General features: G+C 36.3%; 1 protein-coding gene across 11 annotated transcripts in view; it reads left to right on the top strand.

The window, feature by feature from the left end:
- CSGALNACT2 (chondroitin sulfate N-acetylgalactosaminyltransferase 2) overlaps positions 1-20,236 on the top strand; it is a 63,528-nt gene that overhangs the window by 1,161 nt on the left and 42,131 nt on the right. The window lies entirely within an intron of this gene.

Below are 20,236 nucleotides of genomic sequence, written 5' to 3'. Positions count from 1 at the left end.
GAAGTCATCAAGCGCATAAATCTTAGTTGTACACCTCAGTGAATGTTTATGTTTTTATTAACTTGTGCAACCACCAGCTTTCATATTATACCTGTAGAACATTTTCATCATTCCAGGAGTTTCCCACTGCTTCTTCCAAGTCAGTTATACCCCTGCCCACCCCCCAATCAGTATTCTGATTTCTGTCATCATCTATTAGTTTTGTCTATTTGGGGCTTGATATTAATGGAATCCTACAGTATACTCAGCATATTGATTTATGAGATTCATCCATAATGTTTCATGTATCAGTAGTTAATTCTTTTTTATTGCTGTGTAGTAATCCATTGCATCATTATATGGCACTCCTCTGTTGGTGGATATTTATGTTTCCAGTTTTTGTATATTATGTATTTTGAAGAATGCTATGAACATTCTTATAAATGTCTTGGTGAACATCTGTGCATTTCTGTCAGCTGTGGAATGGCTAAATCATAAGGTAGGTAGAAAATTACGTTTTAACCATCATGGAGTCTTCCTTTTTAAAAAATACAATTTGTTATTTTAACTTCTGTAGCATTAAAGATTGGTAAAAAGCATAACTATTATGATTTCAAGACTTAAGTGATTCATTACCATATTATTATTGTTTACTCCTTGGATTGCCATCTATGACAGTCTTCTACCAGACTGTCATTATTTGTTTAACTGTCTGTTAGACAAGTCTGTTAGATAGAGCTGGTGATGTTCTGTCCCTGAAGCTTGTTGTATAACACTTAGGTAAGAACTGTGTTACTCAAGTTAGTGGTTGCTAGGGGAAATGAAACACCAAAAGGATGTGCCTAAAAATGGATTGAAGAATCATAGGATTGCAAGTCGAAAAACTTACACTGTTGTTGTCATACTGCACAAAGTCCTAGGATAAATGTAAAATTGAATTATAAGGTTAGTTACAAATGTGAATTTACTATAGGAGTACAGTGATTTCCACCTGTACTGAGATACTGATACATTTATAATGGGAACAGACAACAAAAATCACTAAACATTTGTGGGAAATCAGTAGCATGTAAGAGATGGCCCAGACTGAACAGATACAAGGACTGGACCTGAAGCAATGTAGTTCATGTAAGAAAAAGAAAAAAACTTTTAAGATAAATGTTAATATGTTTAGATTTCGGAGGGTATCATGCCTACTGAACATATACAGGCTGCCCTGAAAACACGCAATCAGTTCTTGAATATCAAAACATAGAAAGTAGGGAAAAATAGCTAATGTGGAAAATGGATCCAGGAGAGGACCAGTGTACATCTAATAGGAATTCTAGGAGGGAATAGAAATTAGAAGAGGAGAAATAATAACCACAGAGATAACAGATCATGAAGGTAGGAGTATCCAGGCAGAATCTTGGGCAGCCTGATTAGACTTCTGATCTGAGACATGGAATGCTGGATGACAGTGGAGCAGAGTTTTAAAAGTGTTCGCTGGACATTTTTTTTTTCCCATTGGATATATTTCGAATTGAAAATCTTATCCCTAACCAAACTGTCATTCAAAGTGGGGGCAAAATAAAGTCATTTTCACCCAGAACCACTAGGAATACCTCAGGATGTACTATATCAATTGAAAAATTAATCCAAGAAAAATAGATGTGGAATTCAAGAAACAGTGATCAAAGAAAACAGTAAAACTTATTTCCTTACTCCAAGGCATTGATAACTATAGCCAAGAAATGTAATGCAATGCAAAGGAAGGATTCATAATCCAGAGTAGGTATAGTTTTCAAGTCTGTAATCTGGAAGAAATATTTAACGTGATTTTAAAGTTGATTGGGAAGGTGGGTAATAGGTAAAGGCATGTTGGAAGGCTTATCCTGAGTATCTACGCTATAGATACTGACCAGTTACATGTTGGAATGAATGCTTTAAGGAAATTTGTCCCAGCAGTTCCATTTACAGGGATTTATTCTATAGATTAGTTAACATGTGGAAAGTCATGTGTATACATATAAGACTATGTCTGCTGAGGTGTTAATAGTGTCAGTAGATTTAAAAGGATACACAAGGGACTTCCCTGGTGGCGCAGTGGTTAAGAATCTGCCTGCCAATGCAGGGGATGTGGCTTCAATCCCTGGTCTGGGAAGATCTCACATGCCGTGGAGCAACTAAGCCTGTGTGCCACAACTACTGAGCCTGCGCTCTAGAGCCCGGGAGCCACAACTACTGAGCCCACATGCTAAAACTGCTGAAGCCCGTGCACCTAGAGTCGGTGCTCCACAAGAGAAACCACCGCAATGAGAAGCCTGTGCACCACAACAAAGAGTAGCCCCCACTCACCGCAACTAGAGAAAGCCCGCCGCAGCAATGAAGATCCAACACAGCCAAAAAATAAAATAATAAAATAAATAAAAGGATACAGAAAAACTAGAGAGGGGACCTGGGCCTCTGGGATAGAAGGGAGAGGTGTCACTCTATGCCCTTATATCGTGTTTAACCTTTTTATCACGTGTATTTATTTTGTGGAATTTTATAAATATAAAAAATGTTTAGTGTAAAAATTGTAAGCGTTTAGAGCATGGATTGCCACATCTGGCTGACCACCTGTTTTAGTATGATCTGTGACCTAAGAGTGGCTTTTATATTTTTAAGTGCGTGGGAAAAAAAGAATAATAGTTTGTAACATGAAAATTATATGAAGTTCAAATTTCAGTGTCCATTGGAACACACCTGTGCCATTCATTTACTCATTTTCTGTGGCTTCTTTTGTGCTGCAAGGCAGAGTTAATTGTTTGTGATATTTGCTACTTGACCCTTTACCTAAAATATTTTCTAACCCCCGATTTAGAGGCCAGAAATAGACTTCCATATATATAGGAATTTTGCTTATGATTAAAGTGGAATTTCAAATTAGTGTCAAGAGCATGGATTGTTTAATAAGTGGTAAGAATTGACTATTTGAGGAAATACATTTTATAGTAGGATTATTTCTGGTAGGGAAGCCAAAATTGAGAAGTAATACAGGAAAAGCTTGATAGGTTTAACCATTAACAACAACAAAACAAAACTTTGAGTAATGGGAAATAATACCTAAAACTTATTGAACACTTAATGCTTGTCATGTTTTACTTAGTTAATTGTTACAATAATACTCCAAGGTAGGTGCTTTAACTGTACCCACTTAACGGGTGAGAAAACTGAAACTTACAGAGATTAAGGAACTTGTCTGTGTTGATGAGTTAGAAAGTGGTCGAGCAGATATGTGAACGTAGGCTATCTGGCTCCCAAGACTATTATACAGACAAAAACTGAAAGAATTATGTGTAATTTGTTAACACCATTGTATAGATATTATGTATGTTAGCACATCTGGATCTACCTCATTCCTTTTAGATAGACATTCTCTTGTATAAATATCTGCAGTTTACTGAACCTTTCCCCTACTGATGGATAAAGTTTCTTTTATTTTTATTTAGCTGTTACATATAACACTAGTAAACATCTTATGCATGTGACTTTATATACTAGTATGAATATTTCTGTAGTTTAGAATCTTAAAAGTGGAATTGCAGATTGTTGCACTAAAGGGCATGTGCATTTAAATCAAATTTGTCCTCCAAAAAATAAGAATGTGTGTGTGTGTGTGTGTGTGTGTGTATTTTTAGTTTATCGTTTTAGTTTTAGTTTATCTTTACCTTGGCCATCCAAGCAAGTGATTTCTTTTTACAGACGAAGCCCAGAAAGGTTAAGTATTATGCTCAAGATTACATAGCTATTAAGTAGCTATGACACTTGACTCTGTTTACTGTGCCACAGGCTGCCTTTGGCACAATTTTCTGCTTTATTTATAAAGATATGGTATTACTCCCATTTGTTTTGCTGAAATCCACGTACCATAAATTTAATTTTCCCTGGAAACATTTGTCAAAACGATCCATCTGATGTTACTTTTTCTTGGCACCCAACACAGTGGCTGTCTTAGTCAGTTTGGGCAGTTATAACAAAGTACCATAGACTGAGTGGCTTATAAACAACAACTATATTTCTCAAGTCTGAGGTCAGGGTGCCAACATAGTTGGGTTCTGGTGAGGATCCTCTTCCAGGTTGTAGAGTGCCAACTTCTCGTATCTTCACAAGGCAGAAAGAGGGATACTTAATTCTCTGGGGTCTCTCTCATAAGGACACTAATCCCATTCAGGAGAGCTCCACCCTCATGAACTGATTACCTCCCAAAGGCCCTGCTCCTAATACTGCCATATTGGGGGTTAGGATTTCAACATATGAATTTGCCGATGAGGGGGGGAATATTGCATTCATTGCAGTGCCTGACATACAGTAGGTACTCAAATATTTGTTGAATGCACATTGCCTTTTGCTGATCAGTATTTCTAAATATTTGCAAAGTATTTATTCAGTGACCTTAAAGAATCCATGTATCATTGTAATACTCATCAGTTGCTCAAGAAGTAAAAAGTTCTAATTCCCTCCCTTACATGTGTTTGTACTTCATAATGTTTCAGTTTAGTCTGCTGACAGAGGTTTTGTTTTCCTAATAATTTTTGTGACTTCTTGTTGTTTAGAAAATGAACTCAAAATTATACATTTAGTATTTTAAAACTTTAGAAATTGTTCAGAAAATTTAGGAAGATAATACAGACTAGAACGTTGAAAATAAATAGATTCAGATTCAAATGGGTTGCTTGTATTTTGCAGAAGGCAGTAGGCTATTCTTATCGTAGAAGTTTGTTTGGCACATTGCAGTGTAAGCATCCTGGAAGTGATTATGAAATGTTTATTGGTAGTTTCATAAAATTATAGAATCAAATCTAACCAGTAGAAACTGGTTAAAGGTCATATTATTTAGGGATCATTACTGTAGAATGAATTATCTTTAATACTCTTTTGTTTTCTCAGAAGCACAAGGCAAATAGAAAAGGTGTAACAAGACTTTCAGAGTAATCTGAGTACTACTTTTGTGGGGCCCGGGGCCTGGTGTATGCTTCATTTTGTTTTTTTAAATCCAGATTTGTAGTCAACAAATCTTCATATTTGTCTTAATGAACAAAATAGAGTTTGCTTACAAATGCCTCTTTGGCACTACTAAACAGCTTCACTGAGGTATAATTGCCTTACAATAAACTACACATGTTTAAAGTATAAAATTTGATAATTTGAACATACTGTATATACCTGAAATTATCACCACAATCAAAATGATCGACAAATCCCACTCCCAAAAGTTTCTTTGTGCCCTTTTATAATTCCTTCCTGGTACGACCTTCTCTACCCTTGCCCCATCCCAGGCAACCACTGACTCCTCTGCTTTCTGTCACTACAAATTACCTTACGTTTTCTAGAATTTATATAAATGGAATCATACTCTTTCATTGTACTCCCTTCTTGTTGGGCTTCTATTATTGAGATTCACCCATATTGAAACATGTATCAGTAGTTTATTCCTTTTTATTGCTGAGCTGTGTTCCATTGTATGGCTGTATTAGTTTGTTTATCCATTCACTTGTTAATGGACATTTGAGTTATTTCTAGTTTTTGGCTGTTTCATATAAAGCTGTTATGAACATTTGCGTACAAGTCTTTGTATGGACATATGCTTTCATTTCTCTTGGTTAAATATCTAGGAATGGAATGGCTCAATCAAACTATAGGCTTATATTTAACTTGTTAAGAAACTGTGAAGCCATCTCACATTACCACCAGCAGTGTATTAAAGTTCTAGTTCCTCCACATTGTCACCAACATATCAATCTTTTTAATTTTAGCCCATCTAAGATTAGCCATTGTGGTGTCTCATTTTGGTTTGAATTTGCATTTCCCTGATGGCTAACAGTGTTGAGTATTTTTTTTCATGTGCTTACTTACTTGAAGTGTTTCTTCAAATCTTTTGCCAATTTTTGATTGTTTTGTTATTATTGCATTTTGATACTTTTAAAAATAGATTCTGAATACAAGTCTTTTATCTTATATATGCCTTGCCCATATTTTCTCCTGGCCTGTCATTTGTTTTTCCATTCCCTTTATAGTGTTCTTCAAAGAGCACAAATTTTGATGAAGTCCAGTTTATCAGTTATGCTGTTAGTGTCATATCAAAGAAATCTTTGCCTAATTCAAGGTCACAGAGATTTTCTCTTATGCTTCTAGTTTTATATTTTAAGGTTTTCATTTAGATCTATGTTTCATTTTGTGATTTTTTTTAAATTGAAGTACAGTTGACTTAAAGTATTAGTTTCAGGTGTACGACATAATGATTCAGTATTTTTATAGGTTATACTCCATTTAAAGTTATAAAATATTAACTCTGTTCCCTGTGCTGTGCATTACATCCTTGTATGTTATTTACTTTAAACCTAGTAGTTCGTACCTCTTAACCTCCTTCCCCTATTATGCCCTTCTCCCCTGTAATTCATTTTAAATTATATCCTAGTGCATATGAAGTGGTATCTCATTGTAGTTTTCATTTGCATTTCTCTAATGGTTTATGATGTTGACCATATTTTCATATGCTTATCAGCTTAATCTTTAGAAAAATGTCTATTCATACCTTTTGTTCATTGGGTTATTTATTTTTTTAATATTGAGTTGTAAGAGTTCTTTATATATTCTAGATGCATCTTATATATTCTAGATGCATCTTATATATTCTATATATATATGTATATATTCTTTTATATTTCCTAGTAGATATATGGTTTACAAATATTTTCTCCCATCCTTTTCACTTTCTTGATGATACCCTTTACAGCACAAAAGTTTTTAATTTTAATGAAGTCTAATTTATATATTTGGTCTTTGGTATTTTGGTGTCATAGATCTAAGAAACCATTGCCTAATCCAAGGTCACAAAGATTTACATTTATGTTTTGTTTAAAAGTGTTTAGCTTTATAGTTTTAACTCTTACATTTAGATCTTTGACCCATTTTGAGTTAACTTTTGACTATAGGGTGAGGTAGAGATTCAGTTTCGTTCTTTTGCTTGTGAGTATCCAGGTATCCTAGCACCATTTATTGAAAAGACTATTCTTTTCGCATAGAGTTATCTTGACACCCTTGTTGAAAATCACTTGACTTAATGTGAAGGTTTATTTCTGGATCCTAAATTCTATCCCATTGATCCATATGTCTAGTCTTGTGCTAGTTCCATGCTATCTTGATTACTGTAGCTTTGAAGTAAGTTTTGAAATGGGAAAGTTGAGTCCTCCAATTTTGTTCTTTCTCCGTACTGTTTTGGCTGTTCTGGGTTCCTTGAATTTCCATGAGATTAGGATAAGCTTGTCAATTTCTGTAAAGCTGGGAATCTGAAGAGGATTGTGTTGAATCTGTAAATCAATTTTGAGAGTATTGCCATCTTAATAATATCAAGTCTTCTAGTCAGTGAGCATCGGTATCTTTCCACTTATTTAAATCTTTAATTTCTTTTAACAGTGTATTGTAGTTTTCAGGATACAAGTCTTGTACTTCTTTTTTTTTCAGTTGAAGTATAGTGGATTTACAACGTTGTGCTAATTTCTACTGTACAGCGAAGTGACTCAGTTATACAAACATATACATTCTTTTTTTATATTCTTTTCCATTATGGTTTACCCCAGGAGATTGGATATAGTTCCCTGTGCTATTCAATAGGACCTTGTTGTTTATCCATTCTACATGTAATAGTTTGCATCTACTAACCTCAAACTCCCAGTTCATCACTCTCCCTCCCCCCTCTCCCATGGCAACCACAAGTCTGTTCTCTAAGTCTGTGAGTCTCTGTTTTGTTGATAGGTTCAATTGTGCCATGTTTTAGATTCCACATATAAGTGATATCATATGGTATTTGTCTCTTTCTGACTTCACTTAGTATGATAATCTCTAGTTGCATTCATGTTGCTGCAAATGACAGTATTTCATTCCTTTTTATGGCTGAGTAGTAGTATTCCGTTGTGTATATGTACCACATCTACTTTATCCATTCATCTGTCCATGGACATTGAGGTTGTTTCCATGTCTTGGCTATTGTGAATAGTGCTGCTATGAACATAGGGGTGCATGTATCTTTTTGAATTGTAGTTTTATCTGGGTGTATGCCCAGGAGTGCGATTGCTGGGTCATATGGTAATTCTGTTTTTAGTTTTATGAGGAATTTCATACTGTTTTCCACAGTGGCTGCACCAACTTACATTCCCACCAACAGTGTAAGAGAGTTCCCTTTTCTCCACACGCTCTCCAACATTTGTTATTTGTAGACTTTTTAATGATGGCCATTCTGACTGGTGTGAGGTGGTACCGCATTGTAGTTTTGATGTGTGTTTCTCTGATAATTAGCAATGTTGAGCATCTTTTCATGTGCCTTCTGGCCGTCTGTATATCTCCTTTGGAGAAATTTCTGCTAAGGTCTTCTGCCCATTTTTCAATTGGGTTGGTTTTTTGTTGTTGTTGAGTTGTATGAGCTGTTTGTATATTTTGGAGATTAAGCCCTTGTCAGTCACATCATTTGCAAATATTTTCTCCCAGTCCTCTGTAGGTTGTCTTTTTATTTTTTAATGGTTTCCTTTGCTGTGCAAAAGCTTGTAAATTTAATTAGGTCCTGTTTGTTTGTTTTTGATTTTATTTCTAATGCCTTGGGAGACTGAAGAAAACATTGGTACAATTTATGTCAGAGAATGTTTTGCGCATGCTCTCTTCTAGGAGTTTTATAGTATCATGTCTTATGTTTAAGTCTTTAAGCCATTTTGAGTTTATTTTTGTGCATGGTATGAGGGTGTGTTTTAACTTCATTGGTTTATAGGCAGCTATCCAACTTTCCTAATACCACTTGCTGAAGAGACTTTTTCCCATTTTATGTTCCTGCCACCTTTGTTAAAGATTAATTGACTGTAGGTGTGTGGGTTTATTTCTGGACTCTCTTTTCTGTTCCATTGCTCCATATGTTGTGTTTTTGTACGAATACCACACTGTTTTGATTATTGTCGCTTTGTAGTATTGTCTGAAGTCTGGGAGAGTTATGCCTCCTGCTTTGTTTTATTCCTCAGGATTGCTTTGGCAATTCTGGGTCTTTTATGGTTCCATATAAATTTTTGAGCATGGGAAATTTTTCTATTTCTCTGAATCATCTTTAATTTCCTTTATTAATGTTTTATACTTCTCAGAGTATAAGTCTTCCACTTCATTGGTCAGGTTTATTCCTAGGTATTTTTTTTTTTTTTGGTGTGATTTTAAAAGTCTTTTTTTTACATTCCCTTTCTGGTATCTCATTGTTAGTGTAAAGAAATGCAACTGATTTCTGAATATTAATCTTGTATCCTGGTACTTTGCTGAATTCATTTATTAGATATAGTAGTTTTTGTGTGGAGTCCTTAGGGCTTTCTGTATATAGTATCATGTTATCTGCATATAGTGACAATTTTACCTCTTCCCTTCCAATTTGGATACTTTTTTTTTTTTTTTTTTTTTTTGCGGTACGCGGACCTCTCACTGTTGTGGCCTCTCCCGTTGCGGAGCATAGGCTCCGGAGGCACAGGCTTAGCGGCCATGGCTCACGGGACCAGCCGCTCTGCAGCATGTGGGATCTTCCCGGACCGGGGCACAAACCCGTGTCCCCTACATCAGCAGGCGGACTCTCAACCACTGCACCACCAGGGAAGCCCTGGATACCTTTTACAGTAAGTCCCCTACATACAAACCTTCAAGTTGCGAGCTTCCAAAGATTTGAATGTGCGTTCACATGTCTAATCACGTAAGTTAGTTCTGTTTGAGGAGAACTAACTGTTAGTTTTAGAGGCAGAGGACCTGGACGTTTAACGGTACACAAAGGTTGCAGCAGCCATTCAGAATACAATCCAGTGCTACTGTGTCTTCCATGACAAGAAAAAAAGAGCTACTACCCAGATATCACTGGATCATTTTTTCAAGAGGTTAGATAGAATTGAATCCAGCAAGGAACCAGAACCTGTGCCACCAATGTCAGGCATGAGTGAAATTGCAGCTTGCCCTCCATCTCCTACTGCTGATGATCCTTCAGCTCTCCCATCTCCCACCTACTCTCCCTCCTCCAGTCAGTAACTCTTCTTGCCTGTTCACTCAATGTCAGCCCCTATATGCCAGCTGTTGTACTACTGTACTTTTCCAGGTACTGTACTGTAAGATTAAAAATGTTTTATTTTTTTGTGTTTGTTATTATTTGTGTGAAAAGTATTATAAACCTATTGTAGTACAGTACTATATAGATGATTGTGTTAGTTGGGTACCTAGGCTAACTTTGTTGGACTTAACGAACAAGTTGGACTTAGGAGCATGCTCTCATAATGGAACTCATTCGTATATAGTGGACTTACTGTATTTCTTTTCCTTGTCTGATTGCTGTGGCTAGGCCTTCCAATACTATGTTGAAAAGAAGTGGTGAGAGTGGGCATCCTTGTCTTGTTCCAGATTTTGGTGGGAAGACTTTCAGCCTTTCAACATTGAGTATTATATTGGCTGTGGGTTTGTCATAAACGGCTTTTATTATGTGGAGATATGTTCCCTCTGTACCTGCTTTGGTAAGAGATTTATTGTGAATGGATGTTGAATTTTGTCAAGTGCTTTTTCTACATCTGTTGAGATGATTGTGTGGTTTTTTACTTTTCTTTTGTAATGTGGTGTATTACATTGATTGATTTGCGTGTGTTGACCCATTCTTGTGAACGTGGGATGAATCCCACTTGGTGGTGGTGTATGATCTTTTTTATGTGTTGTTGGATTCCGTTTGCTAATATTTTGTTGAGAATTTTTGCATCTATATTTATCAAAGATACTGGCTTGTAACTTTCTTTTTTGGTTGTATCTTTGTCTGGTTTTGATATCAGGGTGATGGTGGCTTCATAGAATGTCTTTGGGAGTGATCCCTCCTCTTCAGTCTTGTGGAAAAGTTTGAGAAGGATTGATATAAGTTCTTTTTATGTTTGGTGGAATTCACCTATGAAGTCATCTATTCCTGGACTTTTGTTTGTAGGAAGTTTTTTTTTATTACTATTACAGATTCTATTTCACTGCTAGTGATTGGACTGTTCAAATTATCTGTTTCTTCTTGATTCAGCTTTGGTGGGCTGTATGTTTCTAGAAAGTTGTCAGTTTCTTGTAGGCTGTCAAATTTGTTGGCATATAATTGTTCATAGTATTTTCTTATGGCTTTTTATATTTCTGTGGTGTTGGTTGAGATTTCTCCTTTTTCATTTCTTATTTTGTTTATTTGGGTTCTCCCTCTTTTCTTCTTGGTGGTCCTGGCCAGAGGTTTGTCAATTTTGTTTATCCTTTCAAAGAACCAGCTCTTGGTTTTAGTGATATTTTCTATTTTTAAAAAAAATCTCTACTTATTTCCTCCCTGATCTTTATTATTTCCTTTCTTCTGCTGACTTTAGGTTCCATTTGTTCTTCTTTTTCTAATTCTTTTAGGTGGTAGGTTAGGTTGTTTACTTGAGATTTTTCTTGTTTTTTGAAGAAGGCCTGTATCACTGTCAACTTCCCTCTAAGAACTGCTTTTCCTGCATCCCATAGATTTTGTATGGTTGTGTTTTTATTGTTGTTTGTCTCAAGGTATTCTTTAATTTCCTTTCTGATTTCCTTGTTGACCCATTGGTTTTTTAGTAGCATGTTGTTTAGTCTCCATGTAATCATTTTTTTCTCATTTCTTTTCCTGTGGTTGACTTCTAGTTTCATGCTGTTGTGGTCAGAGAGGATACTTGAAATAATTTCTGTACTCTTAAATTCGTTGCGGTTAACTTTGTGCCCTAGTATGTGGTCAGTCCTAGAGAATGTTCCATGTGCACTTGGAAAGAATGTGTTCTGGTTTTGTTTTTTTTTTTTCGGATGTAATGTCCTGAAAATATCAATTAAGTCTAACTGTTCTGTTGTATCATTTAGGATTTCTGTTGCCTTACTGATCTTCTGTTTAGAAGATCTGTCCATTGATGTGAGTGGGGTGTTAAAGTCTCCTAATATTATTGTATTCCCATCAGTTTCTCCTTTTATGTCTGTTAGTGTTTGTTTTATGTATTTGGATGCTCTTATATTAGGTGCATATATGTTGACCAGTGTAAAATCTTCTTCTTGTATTGACCCTTTTATCATTATATAGTTTCCTTCTTTATCTTTCTTTATGGCCTTTGTTTTGAAGTATTTTGTCTGATACGAGTATTGCAACTGTGGCTTTCTTGTCATTTCTGTTTGCATGAAATATCTTTTTCTATCTCCTCACTTTCAGTCTGTGTGTGTCCTTTTCCCTAAGTTGGGTCTCTTTGTAGGCAGCAGCATATTGTAGGCTCTTGTTTTTTTACCTAGTTTGCCACTGTGTCTTTTGATTGGAGCATTCAGTCCATTGACATTTAAGGTAATTATTGATTCATATATATTTATTGCCATTTTAAACCTTGTTTTCCAGTTGATTCTATGTTTTTTCTTTGTTCTTTTTTCTCTTTGTGGTTTGATAATTTCCTTTTATTTTATGCTTGTGTTCTTTTTGGTTTTTGTGAATCTGTTGTATGTTTTTGTTTTGTGGTTGCCCTGTTTTTCAAGTATGTTAACCCCTTCCTATATCTGCTTGCTTTAGATTGATAGTCATATAGGCTCTAACACATTCTAAAAAAAAGAATCTACGTTTTCTTACTCTCCTTCCCCACATTTTATGATTTTGATGTCCTTTTTTACATCTTCACGTTTATCATTGTGCTGTTCCTTGTGTTTATCATCACTTTCACAAATACGTTTTTTCTTTTTCTTTTTTTTTCTTTTTGCTCTGTATACTGGCTAATTTAAGTGATTTACTTTCCAGTTGTGATTTCCTCCTTCCTGTATCTTTCTGCTTCTTTTCTGTTTAGAGAAAACCTTTCAATATTTCTTTTAGGATGGGTTTAGTATTGCTTTATTCTTTTAGTTTTTGTTTATTTGAGAAATTCTTTATTTCTACTCTATTCTAAATGATGACCTTGCTGGGTAGAGTATATTCTAGGTTGCAGATTTTTCCCTTTCAAGACTTTGAATGTATTTTGCCACTCCCTTCTGGCTGCAACGTTTCTTTAGAGAAATCAGCTGTTAGCCTTATGGGGGTTCCCTTGTAATTAACTGTGTTTTTCTCTTGCTGCCTTTAGAATTCTCTTTTTATCTTTAACTTCTGCCATTTTTATTATAATATGTCTTGGTGTAGGTCTGTTCGGGTTCACCTTGTTTAAGACCCTCTGTGCTTCCTGTATCTGCATATCTGTTTCCTTCTTTGGATTTGGGAAGTTTTCAGCCATAATTTCTTCAAATACATTTTCAATTCCCTTTTTTCTTGTTTTCCTTCTGGAATCCCTACTATGTGTAGATTGGCACACTTTATATTATTCCACAGGTCTCTTATATTACTTTCATGTTTTTTTTTTTTCATTTGGCATTCTGTCTGTTGTTTTGATGGGGTTATTTCCATTATTCTATCTTCCAGATCACATATTCTTTCTTCTGCATTATTCATTCTGATATTTGTTGCCTTTAGCTCAACTTTCATCTCAGCAAATGAATTTTCCAATTTTTTTTGGCTCCTCCTTATAGTATCTAGTTCCTTTTTACATAATCTTCATTTCTGTTGATACCGTTTCTTAATTTCTTCAGTATTTTCATTACCTCCTTTTTGAACTTGGTGTCTTTTAGACTAAAGAGGTCTGTTTCATTGTTTGTTCCTTCAGGGGAATTCTCTGGGTCTTTTAACTGGGAGCTATTCCTCTCCTTTTTCATTTTACTTATATTTTTCTTACTCTGTGAGTTTAGGAGAAACAATTATCTACTGTAGTCTTGGAGGGCTATTTATATGCGGGTGTGTCCCTGTGTAGCTTGTGTTTAATATTTTTTTGGCTTGAGGGCTGTTTTTGGTTTGGGTGCTTGCCATCTCTTTACTCAGCATGTGCTGCCCATTATCCCCTTGATAAGGAGCACGCAGGTGCATAGCCCACACATGCTCCCAGGGAGGTGGGGGCAGTAACCAGCGTCCACTTGCAGGACCCTTGCCAGTGGCAATGGTCTGTGCCCACTTCTGGAGTCAGAGATGGCAGCAGTGGCTCATGCCCAGCCCTGGAGCTCATTGAGGAGGTGCCCTGCCACCAGAGAGCACGTGTGGAGAAAGAAGCTCCTACGGCCACCCCACCCCCTCCTTGAGCGCCCCAACAATGGCACCTTGCCTCTGGCAGGACCAGGCTTCTTCCCTTACTCTTTGAGTTGTGGCACACAACACCCTAGCCCCCTCAGGCTGTCTCCATGCAGCCAGCCCCAGTATTCCCCCCAGGTCTGACCTCCAAAGCCCAAGCCTCAGCACCCGGCCCCCACCTACCCCAGCGGACGAATGACAAGCCTCTCAGGCTGCGGAGTGCTGGGCAGTGGCCCTGACCATCTGTGCAGGTCTCTCTCCACTTTGCCCTCTGCAAACAGGTTGCTACACTCTCCTCTGAGGCTCTGAAGCTCCCCCTCTGTGCCGGATGATTTCCCCACCAGTAAGGGGACTTTGCGGTGTGCAGAAACTTTTCCTCTTTCACAGCTCCCTCCCAGGGGCACAGATCCCATCCTGATTCGTTTCTCTCTCTTTTTTTTTCTTTTTTCTTATGTCCCACCCAGTTACATGGAGATTTTCTTGCCCTTTTGGAAGTTTGAGGTCTTCTGCCAGTGTTCAGTAGATGTTCTGTGCGAATTGTTCCACATGTAGATGTATTTTTTATGTATTTGTGGGAGGAGGTGAGCTCCACATCCTACTCCTCCACCATCTTGATCTGATCTTTGTACTTCTTTTGTTAAAATTATGCCTAAGCACTTTTATTCTTTTTGGTGTAAACAAATTGTTCTCATAATTTTACTTTCAGATTGTTCATTGCTGGTATATAGAAATGCAGTTGATTTTTGTGTGTTGATCTTGTATCCTGAGTTCCTAATTTCTTAGGATTTTCTTTATGCAAGATCACATCATCTGCAAATAGAGATAGTCCTCTTTTTTTTCAATTCAGATGTCTTTTATTTTGTTTTCTTGCATAATTGCCCTGACTAGAACATCCTTCAATACAATGTTTAATAGAAGTGATGAGAGCAGATATCCTTTTCTTATTCCTGATCTTAGGGGGAAAGCATGCGGTCTTTCACCGTTAAATATGAAGTTAGCTGTGGGTTTTTTATATATGCCCTTTATCAGGTTGAGGAAGTTGCCTTCTGTTCCTCATTTGTTGGGTGGTTTTATCAGGAAGTGGTGCTGGATTTTGTGAAATGTGTTTTCTCTGTCTATTGATACAAGCATATGGGTTTTGTCCTTTATTCTATTGATGTGGTGTATTGCATTAATTGATTTTCAGATGGTAAATTCACCTTGCATTTTGGGGATAAATCACACTTGGTCATGGTGTTTTGTGTTGATAGATTTAGTGTGCTAACATTTTCTTGAGGATTTCTGTGTCTATATTCATAAGGGATATTTGTAGTTTTCTTTTGATATCTTTATCTGGGTTTAGTAGCACAACAATACTGGCCTTATAGAATGAGTTGGGAGGCATTCCCTCCGTTTTTTGGAAGAGTTTGTGAAGCATTGGTATTAATTCTTATTAATTCTTGGTTGAATTCACTGGTAAAACCATCTGATTCTGGACTTTTCTTTGCGGATAGTTTTTTGATTACTAATTGAGTCTCATTATAAGTCTATTCATATTTACTACTTGAGTCAGTTTACAGTAGTTTGTGTCTTTCTAGGAATTTGTCCATTTCATTCAGTTATATTTGAAAGCAATTTAAATAATAACAGAAATCTTGGGGAATTCCCTGGCGGTCCAGTGGTTAGGACTCAGCACTTTCACCGCCGTGGCCCGGGTTCAATCCCTGGTCCGGGAACTAACGTCCCACAAGCCGCTGAGTCGCCAAAAAAAAGATATCTTGTAATTATCCATGTAGTTAACATTTCTGGTTTCTTCATTGCTTTGTGTAGATCCATATTTCCATCTGCTAACATTTTCCTTCTGCCTAAAAGGACTTGTAGTGAAGGTCTGATGGTGATGAATTCTTTTAGCTTTTTAACGTCTAAAAAAAAGGTTTTTGTCTTTGTTCTTGAGTACTTTTTCTGAATGCAGAATTCTAGGTAGACGTATTTTTCCTTTCAGTTCTTTAAAGACATTGCTCCGTTCTCTTTGTTTTTTGTTTTTGTATGATGTGTTTTCTTCCTTTGGCCACTTTTAAGATTTTCTGTTTATCTTAGGATTTGAGCAGTTTGATTATCATGAGCTTTGCTTTAGTTTTCTTTGTGGCTCTTGTATTTGGTATTCGTTGAGCTTCTTGGATCTATGTGTTGATAGTTCATCAAATTGGGAAAATTTTCAGCCTTATTTCTTTAAATATTTCCCCTAGCCCCCTCTCCCTTGTTTGGAGACTCTAATTACATATATATTAGGCTGCTTGAAGTTGTCGCACAGCTTACCAGGTGCTCTATTCATGTTTTTCATTATTTTTTCCTTCTACGTTTTGAATAATTTCTGTTGCTATGTGTTCAATTCGTTAATATTTTGTTCTGAAATATCTACTGTTAATCCCATTCAGTATATTTTTCATCTCAGAAATTGAGGTTTTCATCTCCTTAGTTCAATTTGGATCTTTTTTTTAATGTCATCTGTGTGTCTCCCTATTTTTTTGAACATGGATATCTTTTTATAATAACTGTTTTAATATCCTTTTCTGTGAATTCCAGCATCTGTGTCATTTCTAGGTCAGTTTCAATTATTAATTTTTTCATTATGGGTTGTGTTTTTCTTTTTCTTTGTATGCCTGATCATTTTTGTTTGGAGGGCAAACATTTTGAATTTTATTTTTACTGGATGCTGGATATTTTTATATTCCTATAAATATTTGTGAGGCTTGTTGTACAGTTATATGGAAACAATTTGATCCTTTCAGGTCTTGCTTTTAAGGTTTGTTGGCAGGATCAGGCCCGTGTTTAGTCTAGAGCTAATTATTTCCCACTACTGAGGCAAGACCTTTTTGAGTACTCTGCCTCATGAATTTTGAGGTTTTCCAGTTTGTCTGGGGGGAACAGTCACTATTCTTGGCCCTGTTTGAATGCTGAGTTCTGTGTCTTCTAATTTTTTGTGTGTTTCTGTCCTTAGCCTCAGTTAGTTTCTTCATATTCCTGCCCTTAATAGTGCTCTGCTGCATACCCAAAGGGTGTCCTCTTGAGATCTCTGGAGTTCTCTCCCTGTCCAGCTCTCTCCTCTGGTACTACTATATCCTTTGAACCTAGCTGCCTTGGTCTCCTCAGACTGTCAGCTCCACCTCATCAACTCAGGGAGTTACCTGGGCTCTACTTAGGAGGGGACTCCCTGTGCTATGGCCTGGAAACTAAGGCAGAAAGCTGTGCAATCACTTGTTTTTTGTTCCTCCAAGGATCAGTGTACTTTATTACCTAATGTTCAGTATCTTGAAAATCATTGTTTCAGATATTGGGGTTTGTTTTTTTTTAATTGATTTTGTTTGTTTTTAGTTGTTTCCAGTGTGAGAGTAAATCTGGTCGATGTTACTTGATCTCGGCTATAAGAGGAAATCTCTTTAGTCTGTTTTAGAGTGAAAGAATTGATGGCTCCTAATGTTTCTTTCTACTCTGAGCTCTTTGATTTTGTTTTACATATCTTTGACAGCTCAGTTTCCCATTTCCACAGTATCCCATTCTCTCCTCAGAACACTTAACTGTCTGCTGTTGGTTCTTGGAAGGTTGTTTGGATTAACTCTGGGTTATGAATGAACCTGGTTTATCATACAAACAGACTACGTAGAATGATGGCAGTCAAGGTGTAACAGCAGAAAATGGGTGTGTTCTCTAATACTATTCTTAACATATTTAGAGTTGTCATAATTTAGTTTTTTAGGATGTTGTTAAAGAGTTCCCTTCAGGGAACATAAAGGCAAATATGACTTTAATTGGAATCGTTTATGTTTAACAACCACAGAGCTATGCAACTAACATTTATATTCTAAAATAATTACAGGGACTTCCCTGGAGGTCCGGTGGTTAAAACTTCACCTTCCAATGCAGGGGGTGCGGGTTTGATCCCTGGTCGGGAAGCTAAGATCCCACATGCCTCATGGCCAAAAAACAAAAAAAACATTAAACAGAAGCAATATTGTAACAAATTCAATAAAGAGTTTAAAAATGGTCCACATCAAAAAAGTCTTTAAAGTAATTACAGCAACTTTTATTTCATTTCAGTGGATAATATTCAACCGTAAGATATTCAGCTGTAAGATAAGCATGTAAGATATCTCAGACCTGTATTTTGCTTAAAGGAGGGAGAAAGAAGACCTTGGCTTTAATGTTGCCACTTAATAGTTATGTAACCTTATTTAAATCTTTTCATTTCGGAACCTATTTTTCCTATACAAAAGAAGATACTAGGGGCTTCCCTGGTGGCGCAGTGGTTGAGAATCCGCCTGCCGATGCAGGAGACACGGGTTCGTGCCCTGGTCCGGGAAGATCCCACATGCCGCGGAGCAACTAAGCCCGTGAGCCATGGCCGCTGAGCCTGTGCATCCGGAGCCTGTGCTCCGCAACGGGAGAGGCCACAACAGTGAGAGGCCCGCATACCGCAAAAAAAAAAAAAAAAAAAAAAAAAAAGAAGATACTAGCAACACTATTCTGAAAGGATGACATGGGAAATGTATAAAAATACCTTATAAATCAGTATTTTTCAAGATTTTTGGATCATAACCCACTTATAAATACATTTTATGTGGATAGCCCATGCATATGTGTGTGTGTGTGTATTTGCAACACAAAATTTACTACTATATGTGATATGCACCAGTATTTCCTGTTCTATTTCACTGAAAAGTAAACCTTTGGTAGTGACCCATTAATGGGTGATATCTCACAGTTTAAAATACATTGTCTATATAAAGAAAAAAACTATGAGGTACCATATGAATATAAGGTTGACATACTTAGCTTATATGCTGTTAGTTCTGTTATCAAGTTCGAATATAGTATAGTTAAATATATGTAACTTTATTAACTTATTCAAGATTAAGTTCCCACATTTTGAGTTTTAATCTTTCTTTTCCCTATAAACGAGCTAGTATTAACTTATAGTTAAGAGATACCTCTGAGTTTTAACTTTTAAACAATAAAATTTAAGTGGCTTCTTATGCTAAGAATTACAGTTCTGAGACATGTTAAAGTCCTAGAACTAATACTAGCTTTGTTTTTTACTTAGTTTTCTTGATACGGTACCAATTTTTTTTTTCCTATTTTTTTCTGTATCACTTAAGATTTATAAGCAGTAAAACAGATGCCATCATAGTAAAACTTGTGAATTAAAATTTTAAGGATACTTAGTTATCTTTTGGTTAACTAAAGTAATAAATGGCTAAGGGTAGTTAAGTCCATTATTTGTGATCCACTAGCCAAAAGAAGTCTGAATCTATCTTACATTTTGTATAAATATGTGCCACAAAAAACACACATTGCAGCATTTTTCACAGAAGGCATCCAGGCTTTCCTAATCACCAAAAAACTGACGAGGGCTGATGTTCTCTAGTGACCTTCTTCCATAGGTTCTGCTGCACTGGTAGAAACCAACTCTGTTAAAAGCAGGCTGTAGTATCACATATTCTTCTTGACAAACCCTTCATTAGAATAGAAGTTCTCTCTGCAGTGGAGGCCTTCCCTGCTTCCTGTCTCCTAGGTTTAACCTTCTCTATTTCTAGAATTAAGGATCCTTAGTTTAGAAAGAAACATGGAAGAGCTCACATAGCTGGTTGTGGTATGAGGGATACCATGTAATTTTGTAAATTTATAAACGGTTCTTGGATTTTCTTTCCCTGTAGATAAATACGTTCCTGTTTTTCTTTATATAGACTCCAAACTTTCCAGAGTTGTAGGAAATCTGTTGCTGTGTAATACAGTGGAAAGAATTATGTGATCTAATGCTCAAATAATCTACTGGAGGACTTTGGAAGTAAAAATGTTTCTTAATGTGTTTTCCAGATGTCTGTGACCTTTTGAAATTGCTTTTCCTCCCAACTTAATTTTAAGGCTCTTAGATTGACTGAGTTGAGCTATAGAAATTAATGAAGTAGAATGCTTGAACTGAATGAACTGGAAGACAATACCTCTCTCTAGAAAGCCATTATCAACATAACAAAAACATTTTCTAGAAACTCAGCTCCCAAATGATGATATGTTATAGGTGGGAAATGGCGAGTTAATTGAAATATTATGTCAATAAAGAGTTGTACGTGATGTAATTTTCAA

The sequence above is a fragment of the Kogia breviceps genome, chromosome 2 (genome assembly GCF_026419965.1).
Source record: "Kogia breviceps isolate mKogBre1 chromosome 2, mKogBre1 haplotype 1, whole genome shotgun sequence".
Taxonomy (NCBI): domain Eukaryota; kingdom Metazoa; phylum Chordata; class Mammalia; order Artiodactyla; family Physeteridae; genus Kogia; species Kogia breviceps.
The sequence above is the reverse complement of the archived record's forward strand: the minus strand, read 5'-3'. Positions and strand labels throughout refer to the sequence as shown.